The sequence below is a fragment of the Lygodium microphyllum genome, chromosome 14, assembly GCF_053477565.2.
Source record: "Lygodium microphyllum isolate KBCC chromosome 14, Lygodium_microphyllum_v1.1.10, whole genome shotgun sequence".
In the NCBI taxonomy this organism is placed as follows: Eukaryota; Viridiplantae; Streptophyta; class Polypodiopsida; order Schizaeales; family Lygodiaceae; genus Lygodium; species Lygodium microphyllum.
The window spans coordinates 117,312,387-117,328,249 of NC_141148.1; positions in this window are offsets into that span (position 1 = coordinate 117,312,387).

Sequence of the window (15,863 nt, forward strand, 5' to 3'; positions counted from 1 at the left end):
TGAATAGCCTCTGGGAAGATGCCCAAGTTGAGTTCCTCATTAGACCTAAGGTCCGTGCTTTCCTCCGCCATGGCTGAGTTCTCGCGCTTCGCCAAGCTATCAATCGGATTGAGTGGGTTTGTCAAATCCCCTTCACTTGCACCGCTTGCTTGGTCCCACTTTGTGTGTTGATGGTTTGTCTCCGTCTGTGGGTTCTCTCCTATTTGTGGGTTCCTTGAGTGGCTTATCTGAGTGAGTTCCTTGGCTTATTAAATGCAGTTCTCAAGTTATCTCCACTCCGCGTGGGTGTTATTTCTGGTGCACGTGTGTTCAATCAGGCTTTCAGTTTTTCTTAAGTGCCCTTCAAGTGCGAAAATTCAAGGTGAGTGCGACAAATAGCCACTAAGCGTCTCATGCACCCTTGGGCATGGTAGGCTTGGTAGATCGATTCTCTAGCCGTCTAGGAGGGATTTGGGGCCTCTCGGCTACGCTGCCTTGCCGTTTCTTTTGGGCTCGTTCAGGGTTTTACGGCTCGATGGTTACCTCTAGGTTTCTGGGTTTCTAGTTATCACAATAGCCCACTCGAACTGTTAAGCAGCCATGTCTTGCAATTTTGTCTACTCGATGTGCCAGAATTAGGCTTCAAGCATCAGGAAGGCTTACGACAAGTTGCGTCGCTGAGCCCAAGTTGGGTCTAGTCAAATCTCTAAGACTGAGTTGGGGCACTCACTCGGCCCAACTGGTGTGAGTTGCAGGGGCCGAGTGGGTGACTCAGACGGGCCGCTGTTCGAGTGCAAAAAGTTTTTTGTAGGCTAAGGTCCGAGTGGAGTAATTCGGACGAGTCGAGTCAGATGTTGGCCGAGGAGGGTCGAGTATCGTATCCTGGGCCAAGTGGACACTCGACCGAGTGGACCTGGGTTCGAGTGTTATTTTGGTCAAAGGGCCAAGTCGAGTAATTCGGACGGGTTGAGTCAAGTAATTTGGACGGGTTGGGTCAAGTAATTCGAACGGGCTGAGTAGGGTTTTTGGGTCGAGGTCCAAATGGGTGGGTCCGAGGGGGGCTGAGTCTGGGACTCGGCCTAACAAGGGCCGTTCGGATGGGCCGAACACGGCGTGACGAACACTGCACAATGACAATTTTGATCTAATCTCCCTAGTGAGGCAATTATCCCCTGGATAAACTTCCAGATCTTGGCTAAGGCACCAAGGGAAGTGATTGGCATACCTGGGGTGAGTGGTAGGCTCTTCGACGGCGTGATCGAATAGAATCTTTGCGGGGGCTCTCTCTCACTCACTCTCTCTCTCTCTCTCTCTCTCACTGCAATGGTTGCAAATGAGCTCTCCCTTGGCCTCATAACCCTTAAACCCCTTCCCGAGTAGGGCTTTGACACTCTCAATCATTCACTTGCCAACATTAAGCATCCCAAGCTAGTTTTTTGCCATTTTTTTGCATGTTTTATGCTCTGTTTTGCCCTGTTTGCAACAGTAAACCCTACCCTTTCCCGGTTCGATTTCCTAATGCTATCCTACACTAAATGCAATGAGAATCAAAAGCAACAAATTAACATGATTTCTCCCTATTTTTCAATCATCAAACAAACAAACTAACCCAAAATACTTACTTGTTTCGAAGATCAAAACACCCAACCTTCCTACCTACCTCAAGCTCCGTTTCGGGGAAAACCCTACTTCAATGCTTGATTCGAAGTGCGCAAGTGCTCAAGACTTGAATCCGTTGGTCCTACCAATGGAACCAAAATGTGGAAGCTTTCACTCAACCACCAAGATCCACAGATTGCTTATTGTTTCAAGCGTTCCAAGCGAGCTCTAATGGCTACCTCTCACATAGCCGACATGCCCTTGATCCTAAGAGTGTAGTGAGCTTACCTTGATCCCGATATGAGATGCCTCCTCCCTTCCACACTCCGGTAGCTCCACGATCCTAGATGCTAGCTCAAGCATGCTCAAGCCTCCTCCTTCTCCAAGCTCCAACTGCCATAGCTGTGCGCGCAAAGGAAGGAAAGGGAAGAGAAGAGAAGAGAGGATGGTGAAGAGCTTCACCGCCTTGATCCCTCACTCCCACTCACTCCCTCCCTCACTCTCACCCTCACTCCCTCTCTCAAGATCACACACAAGCAAGGAGAGGAGAAGAAGAGGAGAAGAGAAGAGCTCTTGTTGGGCACACACCAAAGAATGAGCTTCCATTCACTTTTTGAACTTTATATATACAAACCCTAAAACCCCATGGGCACCCATCCTTTTTTACATGCCCGGCCATTGTGGCAAGGTCCCTTTTTCTAATTCCCTCTTTTTGCTTTGTGCCCTAGGCCTATATTCGGCTATTCTTTTACAGGTGGCACAGGAGGGAGCCTAGTGCTCTTTTACAAAAGTTTTTTGGAGTTTTTGAGGCACCTTTTATTTAAGACTACGCTTTTGGCCTCGGCTTAGCTTTGGAGCCCGCCTACATGTCCTTGCTCATTTTCCATCTTCTTTCTGCATTTTCATTCGTCTTTCCGCCTTCTCGGCTTGGGGTTAAGAAATGGAGAATTTTAAAAGGTCCATAGAAACGAGGAGCTAATTTTACATTCGGGTTCTTTTCTACACTATGGAGTCTACATTTTTCAACACGTAACCAAACATAATCTCCTTCTTTATAGATAATAGCTTGCCTCTTTTTATTTTCTTGTTTCACATATGATTGTTGATCCTTTGCTAGTATTTGTTTAACTTGCTCATAAATACTTGAATGATTTTGAATCCAATCGTCAACAGAAGGTATTTTCTAAGTTAAACGAAATGTGGGAGTTGGCAATTTGTGACCATAAACAATTTCAAAAGGTGCCTTTTGTGTAGCAGTGTGAGTGGCATTATTGTAAGCAAACTGTAGAAGGTGCAAATGATTATCCCATGTGGCTGGAGAAGAAATTGTGTAAGCACGGATTAAATCCAAAATTGTGCTATTTGTGGCCTCTGTTTCACCGTTAGTCTCTGGATGAAATGCAGAGCTAAAATCAATCTTAGTTCCTAAGTTAGTAAACAATGTAATCCAAAAATTATTAAAGAATTGAGGATCTCGATCGGGCACAATAATTTTCGGCAATCCATGGTGCACAAAAATATGCTTGAGAAATAAGCTAGCAGCTTGTGCAGCACTTAAGGCCTTTTTACAAGAAATGAAGTAAGCTTGTTTACTAAATCTATCAACTATGGTCCATATCATATCATTTTGTGAATAAGTTTGTGGTAAACTTGTAATGAAGTCCATAGAAATCTACTCCCAAGGTGAATTAGGGATAGGTAATGGAAGTAATAAACCATATGACTTACCATGATGTCTTTTTATAAGTTGACATACAATGCAGTCAGAAACAAAATTAGAGACATCACGTTGCATATTTGGCTAGAAAAAATCTTCATGTAAATTTCTAAGTGTGGAGATAATACCATGATGTCCCATACAAGGAGGCTTTGTACTTCTTGCATAATGAAATGACGAAAAGGATTAGTAATACATAACCGTTTTTCATAAAACAAAAAACCATTGGAAATAGAAAAGTTATTAGTAGGGATCCATTGATTGTTAGATAAATTTACCCAAACATCATGAAAATTGGGATCTTGAAGATAAGTATTTTTCATTGTCTAACGAAGAAGTAGAAATGACAAAAATATTGTTTAATGATGGGCTACGGCTAAGTGCATCGGCTACTACATTTTTCTTACCTGGTTGATATTGAATGAGTGGATGAAAGGATTGAATAAATGATGCCCACTGTATGTGTCTATCAGATATTTATGGTTGTGACAATAAATGTTTAATACTCTGCTGATCGGTTTTAATCATAAACTCTGAACCCATTAAATAATGCTTCCATATGCGCAATGCATGAACTACAGCTAGTAATTCTTTGTCATATGTACTATATTTAACTTCAGAAGGTTTTAGTTTACAACTAGAATATGCTATAGGGTGATTGTCTTGCATCAATACTGTACCGATGCCAGAACCACTTGCATCAGTAACCACAAGAAAGAATGGTCTATTGAAATCAGATAACTGCAAAACTGGTGCGTGTGTGAGTGTATGCTTAAGTATTTCAAACGATTGTTTTTGGCTGTTGCCCCAACGATAAATAAGACATTTCTTTAACAAAATAGTTAATGGTAAAGCAAGCAATAAAAAGTTTCTAACAAATTTTTGATAAAAGCTAGCTAGTCCTAGAATTGAACGAACTTCGTGTACATTTATAGGTGTTGGCCAAGACTTAATTACTTCAATTTTACGTGGATCTACGTGTATGCCTTTGGCAGACACTATATGACCTAAATATTCTATTTCTGATTGAAAGAAAGAACTTTTGTCAGGGTTAGCATATAGATGGTTTTGTTTTAATAAACTAAACACTAAAGATAAATGTTCTTCGTGTTCTTTTTCAGTTTTGTTGAAAACAAGAATATCATCGAAAAAGACTATTACACAATGCAAAAATTGTCTATTCATCATTCTACTAAATGTAGTTGGTGCGTTGGTAAGTCTAAAGGGCATTACCAAGAATTCATAATGTCCAAATTGTGTACGAAAAGCTGTCTTAAAAATGTTAGAAGTAGACATACGAACTTGGTGATATCCTGATTTTAAATCAATTTTACTAAACACTGTTGCTCCTTGTAATTTATTTAGAAGGTTGTCTATTCTAGGTATTGGATACCTATTTTTATCCGTTATTTTATTAAGTGCTCTATAATCTATACACATGCGGTAAGTTTGATTTTTCTTTTTAACTAATAATATAGGAGCTCCAAAAGGCGAACTACTTGGACGAATTAATTTTCTACTTAGAAGTTCTTCAATTTGCTTTTGAATCTCTTTCTGTTCTAATTGGTTATGGCGATAGGGAGCTTTGCAAGGTGGTTGACTACCAGGAAGTAAATCAATTTGGTGGTCTTCGGGTCGTGATGGAGGAAGTTGTAAAGGTAAATCATTAGAAAAGCAATCAAAAAATTTAGCAATGAAATGTTGTTGCTTTGGAGTTAGTTCAGTGTTTGTAACATCAACTTCATTAATCCATACTAAGAAAGCTTTTGATTGTTTACGCAAAGCTCACTTCACCTATGTATGACTAATAATTGGACATAATTCGGTTTTTGTTAACCCTTTGAGTAAAATTTGTTTACCTTTGTGCTCAATGTGCATTGAGTGTGTGTTGTAATCTATATTGGGGTTGAATTGGTGACGCCATGGCATTCCTAGAATTACGTCAGTAGATTGCAAAGGTGCTACTAAAAATTTTCACTTTTCCTTATAAGATCCAATAAAAATTTCTAAATTATGAACTTCTTTAGTACCATTATATCATTGTCCTAGAAATGCAGCCTTAATTTTATAGGCAGATGGAATAGTTTTAAGTTATAAGTTTCTAGCTACTTTTTCTGAAACAAAATCATGAGTACTACCATTGTCATGAAAAATAGTCATATCATTATTATTGATTTTACATCGCATCTTTAATAAGGCATGCATAGAAATTTTACTAGCAAGGTCTTCAGGTTCGTTAGAATTTTTGCCGATAAGTGTAGCCTCATTGAAGTCGGGCATTGCTTCAAGGTCTTCATTGGATTCTTCAGCTCCAAGAAAATTCAAATGCGCCGTGGGTTTCTTCCAATCACGGGTGTTGCCCATGGGACAACAACTTGCAATATGACTAGGATGCTTACAATTATAACAAATTATATTTTTGGAAATGGCATTGGAGACACTTGGGTTAACATTTTTAGGCTCACCAAATTTAGGCAAATTTGAAGGTAGATTGGGAGGTTTAGAATTGGAAACTAATTGACCATGATTATTAAGAACATTTCGCATCCATGGCCGTCGATTAAAATGATTCTTTCCATATTGAGAATTGAAGTTACGGAAAGAATTAAAACGAAAGTTGTTACCCATGTTGCTACCATTGGATGCTGGAAATTGCCTTCGGTCTTTAGACTGCTTCTTTTCAGCGTTGTGAGCTAGGAATATGGCTTCGTCCAGGTTATTGGGCTTGAACATGTTGACTTCGGCTTGGATGGATGGATTTAAACCGGACATATACTTTCTCTTGAAGGTAGATTCGGCGATTGGCTCCACCATTTGGAGCTGCAAGAGAGTGCTCCAAAATCTTTATGTGTATTGAGGGATAGACTCATGTTCCCGTTGCATGAATAGGTCCCATTGTTGTTGCATGTGGAGCTCAAATTGTGCAGGGAGAAAATTTGCAAGAACCTTCTTGCGAAAGTCATTCCATGTGAGAGGACGATCAATGCTTTTATGTGTGACATCCCACCATAATGCATCTTTCTCAATAAAATAACGAGATGCACATTTAATTTTATCACCTTCTGAGTATTTCTCATTGTCAAAATAAGCTTCGAATTGACTTAACCATAACAAAATTTTGCGACCATCTTTAAGACCATCAAAAGAATTAAATTTTAATGTATGCTTGCTTATCTTGGACTCCTTTCGACTAGCGTGGACATCCAAATAGGATTGATGGCGCGAACTAGGTTGTTGTCATTGGTAGAAATTTCAGTGGCAAGACGCTTGAGGGAATTCAGTTCTTGCTCCAGTTGTACACGGTGTTGACGCTCTTCTTCAAGTTGCATGGATATTAAATCCATATGTTGCTCCAAGGTTGGCTCAAGAAGAGGTGATGCAGAGTTGAAATTGGCCATGATTGCTTTATGGAGAAATGTGGAGATTTAGGACACCTTGCAAATGAAAAAACGCATTGCTTGTTGTTGAAGAATTTTGGGGTAAGACCAAAATTTTAAACGGTCTTTGGACAAGAAATTATGGATGGAAGTAGGCAAGAAAGACGAGAATTTTTAATGGAAATTTTGTGAAATTTATGAAGCTGGAAAGAATTGTGCGAGAACTGCCTCTATGGGAGAGATAGTCAGCTGTGACTTGTGAAGATTTGCAGAGTCTATGTCTGACACGGAGTAAGAGAGGTTGAAGTTGATTAAGTAAGTTAGTAACGTAACTTGCTTGATAAGGCTTTAAGACTTAAAAAAAAACTTGACGTTTTTGGACAGGAGGATGTCGTTTGGATGCTGCCGTGGTGTCAAAAAACGGTCCCCCCCACGAGATTAAAATAGAGCTTAAGCTCTTGCTTAAGATTAAGAAAAGATTTTAATTAAGCTTTAATTAAGCTTACTAATCACATAATAGCTCCAATTCTTCACGAAATATGGCGCCATGATGTAGGAGTGGGTCTTCTTCAATGTCTGGGAAAATAACAAAATTTCTTGAATGTGAAAGAGGGGTTTGGGGTTTTGAAGGCGTGGGAATCCAGCCATGTAGTCAGTTTGCGATGAGATGGACCATAGAGCCCATTTGCAGCAGAGGGCTCGCCTTCACGCCAGAGGGTAGGCGATTGGAAGCCCAAGAGGTAGGCTGGGCTCTGATACCACTGTTGCGAGCAACGAATGCGTGGTTTGCGCGTAGCGAATGGAAGAAGCTCCCTCTTTCTCTCTTTTACTCATAAAATTTCATATGACTCATGAGAAATTAAAAATATACTAAAAGAGAAGGTAAAGTAAGATGAAGCGACTCAAGATTGGGTTCAATCTCCCCCCGACATGAAGTGGGCAGCTCCCTTCATGCCGTATTTATAATAATATTATGAAATCTTCTTTGCCCAAGATTTAGGCCCTTTACAAATCACTCTTTGCATAAAGAGTTTGAGTGAACTGGAAAAGAGATAGAGTAATTTGAATTAATGGATGCTAGCAGTTGTGCATCCCACAACTCTCTAGAACCATTAATATTTATTGGACATATCTGTTGAGATATCGAGCTCCACTCGTGATACGCCAGGGTGACCGTTGTGTATTTATGTCACCGACGTGTCGGTTGCAGATGCGGTTGGTACACCGCCCATGAATAATAGCTACATGATAGCTATCCTTATCTATTCTAGTTCGTGGCTCAGTTAGTATGCCACCTTAGTTAGTTGAGTTTGGTTTGAGACCCATATAGAGGGTTCTTCTATTTCTTTGTACTTGAGTTCTTTTGGCTTACACAACTAAGAAGAGAAAAACTGTTTTCAGCCTCCACCCTTGTGTGTCTTCCCCCATTGTGCAAGCAAGAAAGCTTCAAGCGAGACTCCTTCCTTCTCTCCCACAATCTTGACATGGTATCAGAGCCTTGTTCGTGGTAAGGAGCTCAAGAAAGCAAGCCAAGCTCGCGGTGTTCTGGTAAGAGGAGCAGTGTTGCTTTCATTTCCTGTTTTGGGAGCAGATCTCTGCAGGTAGCACAGCCGGAAATTGCAAGAGTGCATTGTCTCAGGTTGAGACGCCCTTCGCGGTGAAGCAAGAGGGCAGTATATGCTGCGGGAAAGAGCTTTAGCTCTTGGCGACCTTGTTTTTTTGATTTGAGGCCATTTCGGGGCCTGTTTTGGAGGCGGAAGTTCTCTGCACGCACTCAGAAAAAGGCCCAGTTTTATGCTGTGCAACCACTGTTCTACAGGTCAGTGAAAAGTTACTGTAGAAATCGCATCGTATGCTTGTGCGCAGAGACATTGGGAGTTACAGAATCATCCCTGTTGCTTGTTGATGCAAAATCGTCACTAGGAAGTGACTCTGTGGTTAAATACCACTTTCGCCAGTTTTGCAGATTTGCCCTTGTGAGGGTGAAGCTGAGTTTTTGCAGTGACAGAATTTTTCGCAGTGTTCTGTAATGGCGTCTGATTCTCTCTCACAGATTGTCACTGAAAAGCTTGACAAGAACAACTTCCAGGCATGGAAGTTTAGAATGACGAATTTCCTTATGGGAAAAGGATATTGGGAATTTGTTGCAGGAAATGAAGAAGAACCAGTTCTTCCTGATGTTCCCAATCAACAGCAAATGCAGGCATTCAAAGCATGGCATGAGAGAGCCAGGAAAGTTATGTATTGGCTGTCTATCAGCATTTCAGACTCTATGATTGTGCATATTCAGGATGCAAGTACGCCAAAGGAGGCATGGGATACTTTGTCAAAAATGTACAGCACAAATACTCAAGCTAGGAAAATGCAGCTCAAGCAAGAGTTGCATAATGTGCAAAGAGAAAATATGAGCATCAACGACTACCACATGAAGGTGAAGAAGATTGCAGATGCACTTGCTTCCATTGGGTCGCCAGTGGAAGATGATGATTTAGTTTCTGTGACCTTGAATGGTCTAGGAAAGGATTATGCACAGTTTCGGACATCCATTTCAGTTCGTGAAAGATTTCCTGATTTTGAGGAGTTGATTGCTCTTCTAATTTCTGAGGAGCAAAGAAATGGTGGTGCATCTTCTTCAGGAGGAACTTCAAAAGAAGCTGTCTTCTACTCAAATGCTGGAAGAGGTAGAGGCAGAGGTAGAGGAGGCCGATTTGGAGGCCGTGGCAGAAATCAGAATATGCAGCAAACTCAAGAAAACCAGTCCTATGGAGGAGGACGTGGTAACTCTAGAGGCAGGGGGAGCCAAAGAGGTCGTGGTGGATGGCAAAGAGGCCAAAATGCAAACAGTAATGTTGAATGCTACTACTGTGGTAAAATGGGTCATATGGCTAAAGACTGCTATAAAAAGCAGAATGACATCATGAATGGAAAACTGCAACAAGGGAATTATGCATCTTCTAGCAGACAGGGTGATGACAGAAATGAGCATTTGTTCATGGTGCAGCACATGAACAATTCTATGACAAGTGCAGAAGAAAGCAATGATGTATGGTATGTTGACTCAGGTGCATCAAACCACATGACAGGTCATGCAGAATGGATGGAGGATGCAAGGAAAATGGAAAAACCAGGATTTGTGGAGACTGGTGATGATACTGCACATCCTATTGTGCAGATTGGAAAAATTCCCTTGTCTATGCAGGATGGGAAAAAGAAATACCTGTCTGATGTATTTCATGTCCCGAATATCACCAAGAATCTGGTTTCTGTTGGTCAAATGGTTGAGCAGGGCTTGCAGGTCAGATTTAATCCTCATGGATGCTTTGTTGAGGATATGAAAAATAAAGGTCGCTTGATAGCAAAAGGAAAGAAGAAGGGCAGAATGTTTACATTGGATGCAGACATGCCTGAATTGAGTGCAGCAATGTTTGCACATGGGACCGGTGTAGTTGCAGATATTGATATCTGGCATAAACGCATTGGTCATGTTAATATACAGCGACTTAAATCAATGCAGGCCCAAAACATTGTTGCAGGATTGCCTAAGTTCAAGGTTGCAGAAATGCATAAGGTATGTGAAGCCTGTCAATTTGGAAAACAGGCAAGGAAACCATTTCCTAGACATGTTCAAGAGAGTAAGAAGCCATTGGAATTAATCCACTCTGATGTGTGGACTACTAAAGCTGCATCTCTTGGAGGCTGTCATTATTTTGTCAGTTTTATTGATGACTATAGCAGAAAAGTTTGGGTGTATTTTATGAAAAAGAAAAGTGAAGTTTTTGGGCATTTCAAAACTCTTAAAGCTATGGTTGAAAAAGAAACAGGCCTGCAAGTAAAATGCCTAAGGTCAGATGGAGGGGGAGAGTACCTCTCAAATGAGTTTGCAAGGTTCCTGCAGGAGCATGGCATAAAGCAGCAATATTCATGCAGTCATACCCCACAGCAAAATGGAATTGCAGAAAGAAAAAACAGACATATTGGAGAGGTATCTCGTGCCATGCTCAATGAAAAAGACTTGCCAGATTTTTATTGGGCTGAAGCAGTTGCTACAGCAGTCTATATAATGAACAGGACTCCCACTGCAGCAATACATGGAATGACTCCAGAGGAGAGGTATACTGGTAGGAAACCAGATATTTCTCATTTGAAAATTTTTGGTTGCATTGCCTATGTACATGTGCCAGATGAGCTGAGATCCAAGTTGGATCCAAAAGCTGAGAAGTGCATCTTTATTGGTTACTCTCTGCAGCAAAAAGGGTATAGATGCTATAACCCTTCTACTCGTAAGTTTACAGTGAGCAGAGATGTTGTTTTTGATAAGATGAGTAGCTGGTATAAACCAGTAAATGTGATTGATGATGTAGATGCACAAAATGGTAATGCTGCACAGAATTCACAGCAGCAGTCACAAAATATTAGTGGACCTGGAGCGTCCTCTAGCAGTGGTTCACATTCTTCGCCATGGACAGGCAGATTGAGATCAGGAGAATCTTCTCAAAGCAATGCAGATAGTGGTATGCAGGTATCACGAAAAGGAAAAGAGAAGGTTGATCAGCCCATGTTTGATGTGAATGCAGGTCACTCTTATGTGGATGGTGAATCCAGTGGCTCAGAACAGAGCATTGATGATGAGTTGGGTATTCCTTCTATTGTTACACCTGGAGTAAGGAAGACCAGGGATGTTTTGAGGGCACCTGGGAGTGAACCCACTTTGCGCAGGTCTACCAGAGTTAGGTATCCTGTGGATAGGCTGAAATATGATGGATTTACAGCCATTCACTATGCATATATGGTCAAGGTGATACAGGAACCAGAACCCACTTCTTTTGAGCAAGCCATGGGAAAAGAAAAATGGGAGAAAGCCATGGATGAAGAAATGGATGCCTTGGGAGCAAATGCTACATGGAAATTGGTACCTTTGCCTAAAGGTAAGAATGCAATTGGCTGTAAGTGGGTTTATAAGGTGAAGCACAATGCAGATGGTTCTGTGAACAGATACAAGGCAAGATTAGTAGTCAAGGGGTATGCACAAACATATGGCATTGACTATGAAGAAACATTCAGTCCGGTTGCAAGGATGGCAACCGTAAGAGCAGTCATTGCTATGGCTGCATCAAAGGGATGGTCTTTACATCAGATGGATGTAAAGAATGCCTTCTTGCATGGTGATTTGTAAGAAGAGGTCTATATGGAGCAGCCACCAGGTTATGTGCATGCTGTTCATCCTGAGTTTGTTTGCAGGTTGAAGAAAGCTTTGTATGGCTTGAAGCAAGCACCTAGAGCATGGTCTGACAAGATAGGACAGTATCTTGTCACTATTGGCTTTCAGATTTCCAAGGCAGATTTCTCACTTTATGTGAGGAAAACAGAGAAAGGTATTATGCTACTTGTCATTTATGTTGATGATTTGATTATGACAGGTGACAGTGATGAAGATATCCTTCATGTGAAAATGCTATTGAAGCAGAAGTTTGAGATGAAGGATTTGGGAGAGCTGCGTTATTTCTTGGGCATTGAGGTGATTAGATCACCAAGTGGGATACAGCTCTTGCAGAGGCAGTATGGATTGGACATGCTGTCCAAATATGGGATGACAGGCTGTAAGCCTATTTCAGTTCCTTTGGAGCAGAATGTGAAGCTGAGCACAGATGCAGGTGAGCTTCTAGAAGACCCTACTATGTACAGACGCATAGTAGGAAGTTTGATTTATATGACTATTACCAGGCCAGATTTGAGCTATGCTGTTGGATTGGTAAGTCAGTTTATGCAGGCTCCAAGGAAACCACATTTGGATGCGGCTAGACGCATACTCAGGTATGTGAAGTCCACATTGCAGTATGGACTATTTTATGAGACTGGGGTTCAGATACAGTTGCATGGATACACTGATGCTGATTGGGCTGGTAGTATTTCTGATAGACGATCTACCAGTGGATATGTGTTCTCTTTTGGGAGTGCTGCAGTCACTTGGAGCAGCAAGAAACAGCCTACAGTTGCCTTGTCGAGCACAGAGGCTGAGTACAGGGGTGCAGCAATGGCTGCATGCGAGGTAGCTTGGTTGCATAAGCTACTTTATGATATGCATCAGTCTACAGATGGACCAGTTGTCATTTATTGTGACAACATGAGTAGTATACACTTGGCAAATAACCCAGTCTATCATGCTAGAACAAAGCACATTGAGGTGCATTATCACTATGTGCGAGAGAGGGTTTTACTAGGTCTTATTGATCTAGTTTATGTCAGCACAGAGGATCAGGTAGCTGACATATTTACGAAGGCATTGGGCGCAGAGAAGCTGCGCAAGTTCAGAGACCTGCTTGGTGTGCAGGAATTGGGATTGAGCTCGAGGGGGAGTGTTGAGATATCGAGCTCCACTCGTGATACGCCAGGGTGACCGTTGTGTATTTATGTCACCGACGTGTCGGTTGCAGATGCGGTTGGTACACCGCCCATGAATAATAGCTACATGATAGCTATCCTTATCTATTCTAGTTCATGGCTCAGTTAGTATGCCACCTTAGTTAGTTGAGTTTGGTTTGAGACCCATATAGAGGGTTCTTCTATTTCTTTGTACTTGAGTTCTTTTGGCTTACACAACTAAGAAGAGAAAAACTGTTTTCAGTCTCCACCCTTGTGTGTCTTCCCCCATTGTGCAAGCAAGAAAGCTTCAAGCGAGACTCCTTCCTTCTCTCCCACAATCTTGACAATATCTTCTAAAAATCTATTTTGCTAATAAATATTTACATAGAGGCTATGCGCACGCTTTATAAGAAATAGTGGTGCGTCTAATACAATAATCCTTAAATTCTTGAGAAAATAATCTTTAGAATGCTTGCGTGTGGTGCGCCTTTCCAATTCTCCTTGCTCTACACATCAGCTGCCAAAAATTTAGAAAATCATGTTAGAATAATAACCAACTGAATAATTGGAGCTAGCCACATAAATCAATAAATTTGGAATTCCATACGATAATTAATTCACGAAGACATTAATACTCGTGTGGATAAAATGGTACCACCCATGTTCACACTTGCATCGACGCTCGGAAAGGATAGGCGTCCCCATCAACCTTTCGCCTAAGACAATTCTTAGGAATGTGCCCCGCATTGATGGAGAACCATTTAAAGCGCTCGTCCTGCCAACATACACACAAAGGAGAACCATTTAAGGTGCTCATCCCTTTGTGTAGGTACCACCTGGCAACGTTTGCCCTCTTCCAACTCCTAGGACTCTAAACTAGGCCTGGAACCCTTAAAATTTGCATGAAAAGAAGTGACAACCTACTATTTTAACCGTTTTACCTCCAAATATGTTTGAGTCTCCAGCCATAGCTCCTGCTTGCTCCAAAAAGCTGAAGTTAACTGCAGTCCTTCTTGCTGTACATGTACCTGTAAGCTGAGTAACTAGGGTTTTTGGGATTTGAAAAGGGAGAAAGGGGAAAGAAGAAAAGGACCAAAGATTGAAGCTCTAATACCACTTGTAATGAAAGAAGCCGAGAGGAGAGAGAAGAAGAGCTGAGGAGAGATAAAGAGAGCAAGAAGAAGAAGGAAGAAGACTAGAAGAAGAGAGAGAAAGAGAGAAAAGAGGAGAGAAGGAAGGAGGAAGCCATGGAAGCTGGAGATGAAGGTGAAGAGTGTGATCTTGATAATAACTGGTTGCCCTAATCTGGGGCTCTTACACCTTACATACCCCAGTTAGTGTGACGGGGTGTCTAAACCCTAGTCGGTCTGTATCCCGCTTGCTACATTAGTGACTGCAATGAAGGAATAATGTCCTGCAATCACTATATGAATTTCAAACTGTCCACTATGAAAAGTAAGTATGCAACAATCCAGTAGTGGTAAACTTGTCATAAGAATAACATATCAGCTACCAATATTTGCACTCAATCCATGCTCAAACCCTTAAGCTTGCTGGAAAAATCAGACCTATTCAAGCATGTAGTAGATAGCCCTTGAAGCATGCAACTATGCAAGATGCAAAAATGAGCATCAATTTAGACAAGGTAACTACTTATGGTGCCAGTGTTTAGCCTAGAAATCGTTGTTGCCGTCAAGGCTGATAATGATTATGCTACAACAATGTTATATGCCCTGCATCAATGATCTCGAGTCTCTGAATGTTGGGAAATTTTATGCAAAATATCAACTCGAATGTTGGGACATTTTATGCAGCAAATCAACTCAATGCCTGTACATCTCCAGATTGCTCAAGAGTCTCTGACCAATGCCCAAATGAGTATAGAGCAGGTGCTCTCAAATTTATCTACAGATTTGATACATCACAATTGACAATCCTTTTTATTCCACATACATGACCTAAGTTTTGGCTGTTTGAAAGTTGCTCCAGATCTGGCAGAGGCTCCTTCAACTCATGTTTAGGCAAATGATGTGGTCCATTAACAATATGCACTCAACAATCAGAATTTTGTGCCTCTTCACACTAGGAGCTTCTAACTAGGGCAAGATATTGAGATGCATAGCTTATGTCTTGGTCAAATGGTGATTGGCTCACGTCTTGCTATACATGTGTCTCTTATCACTGTCAGGTTGACATTTATAACAATTTTCTACTTCAAACCTTGTGCCAACAAGGCCATATGACTTACCTGCTTCCACTAGAGAGCTGAAACATGTTGCTTTACCATAAAGCAATTATCTTCTATGCCATTTGAAGATAACTACAAGCATAGGGGTAGCCTGGTCATATGCATTTGTTGCTAACCTGTAGTTTGATGTCCGTGGGGTCCTATATATGGAGAAGGACTCTACTTCTACAAATAGCTACTATTCTACCTCTGGAAGCTTTGACATCAATTTGACCATGTGAATGCAGAATATTTCTAGAAATCTAAAGCCCTAGTTATGCGATGCCTAGGCCAAGCATAATTGGATGCTGACATTCTACTGTTAGGTATCATTCTTGTGGGGGTTGTAGCTACATCCCAAGGTTGCGTTCCATGGTTCAGAATATATGTAGTGGGAAAGACAGATTTATCAAGGCATTAATCCCTTGGAAGCTACAGTTCAAGGTACCTCCATGGAAGGAACTATCGCATTTGGCCTGGTATATCCTCTAGGTAAGCTAGACCTCATGACAATTCAAGCCATGCCAGCCAGATGAAGGCAATGTGGTTGCAACTGACTTGCCTATTGATCCAGTTGAGAGGGGTATTTTCAAACACATCATTA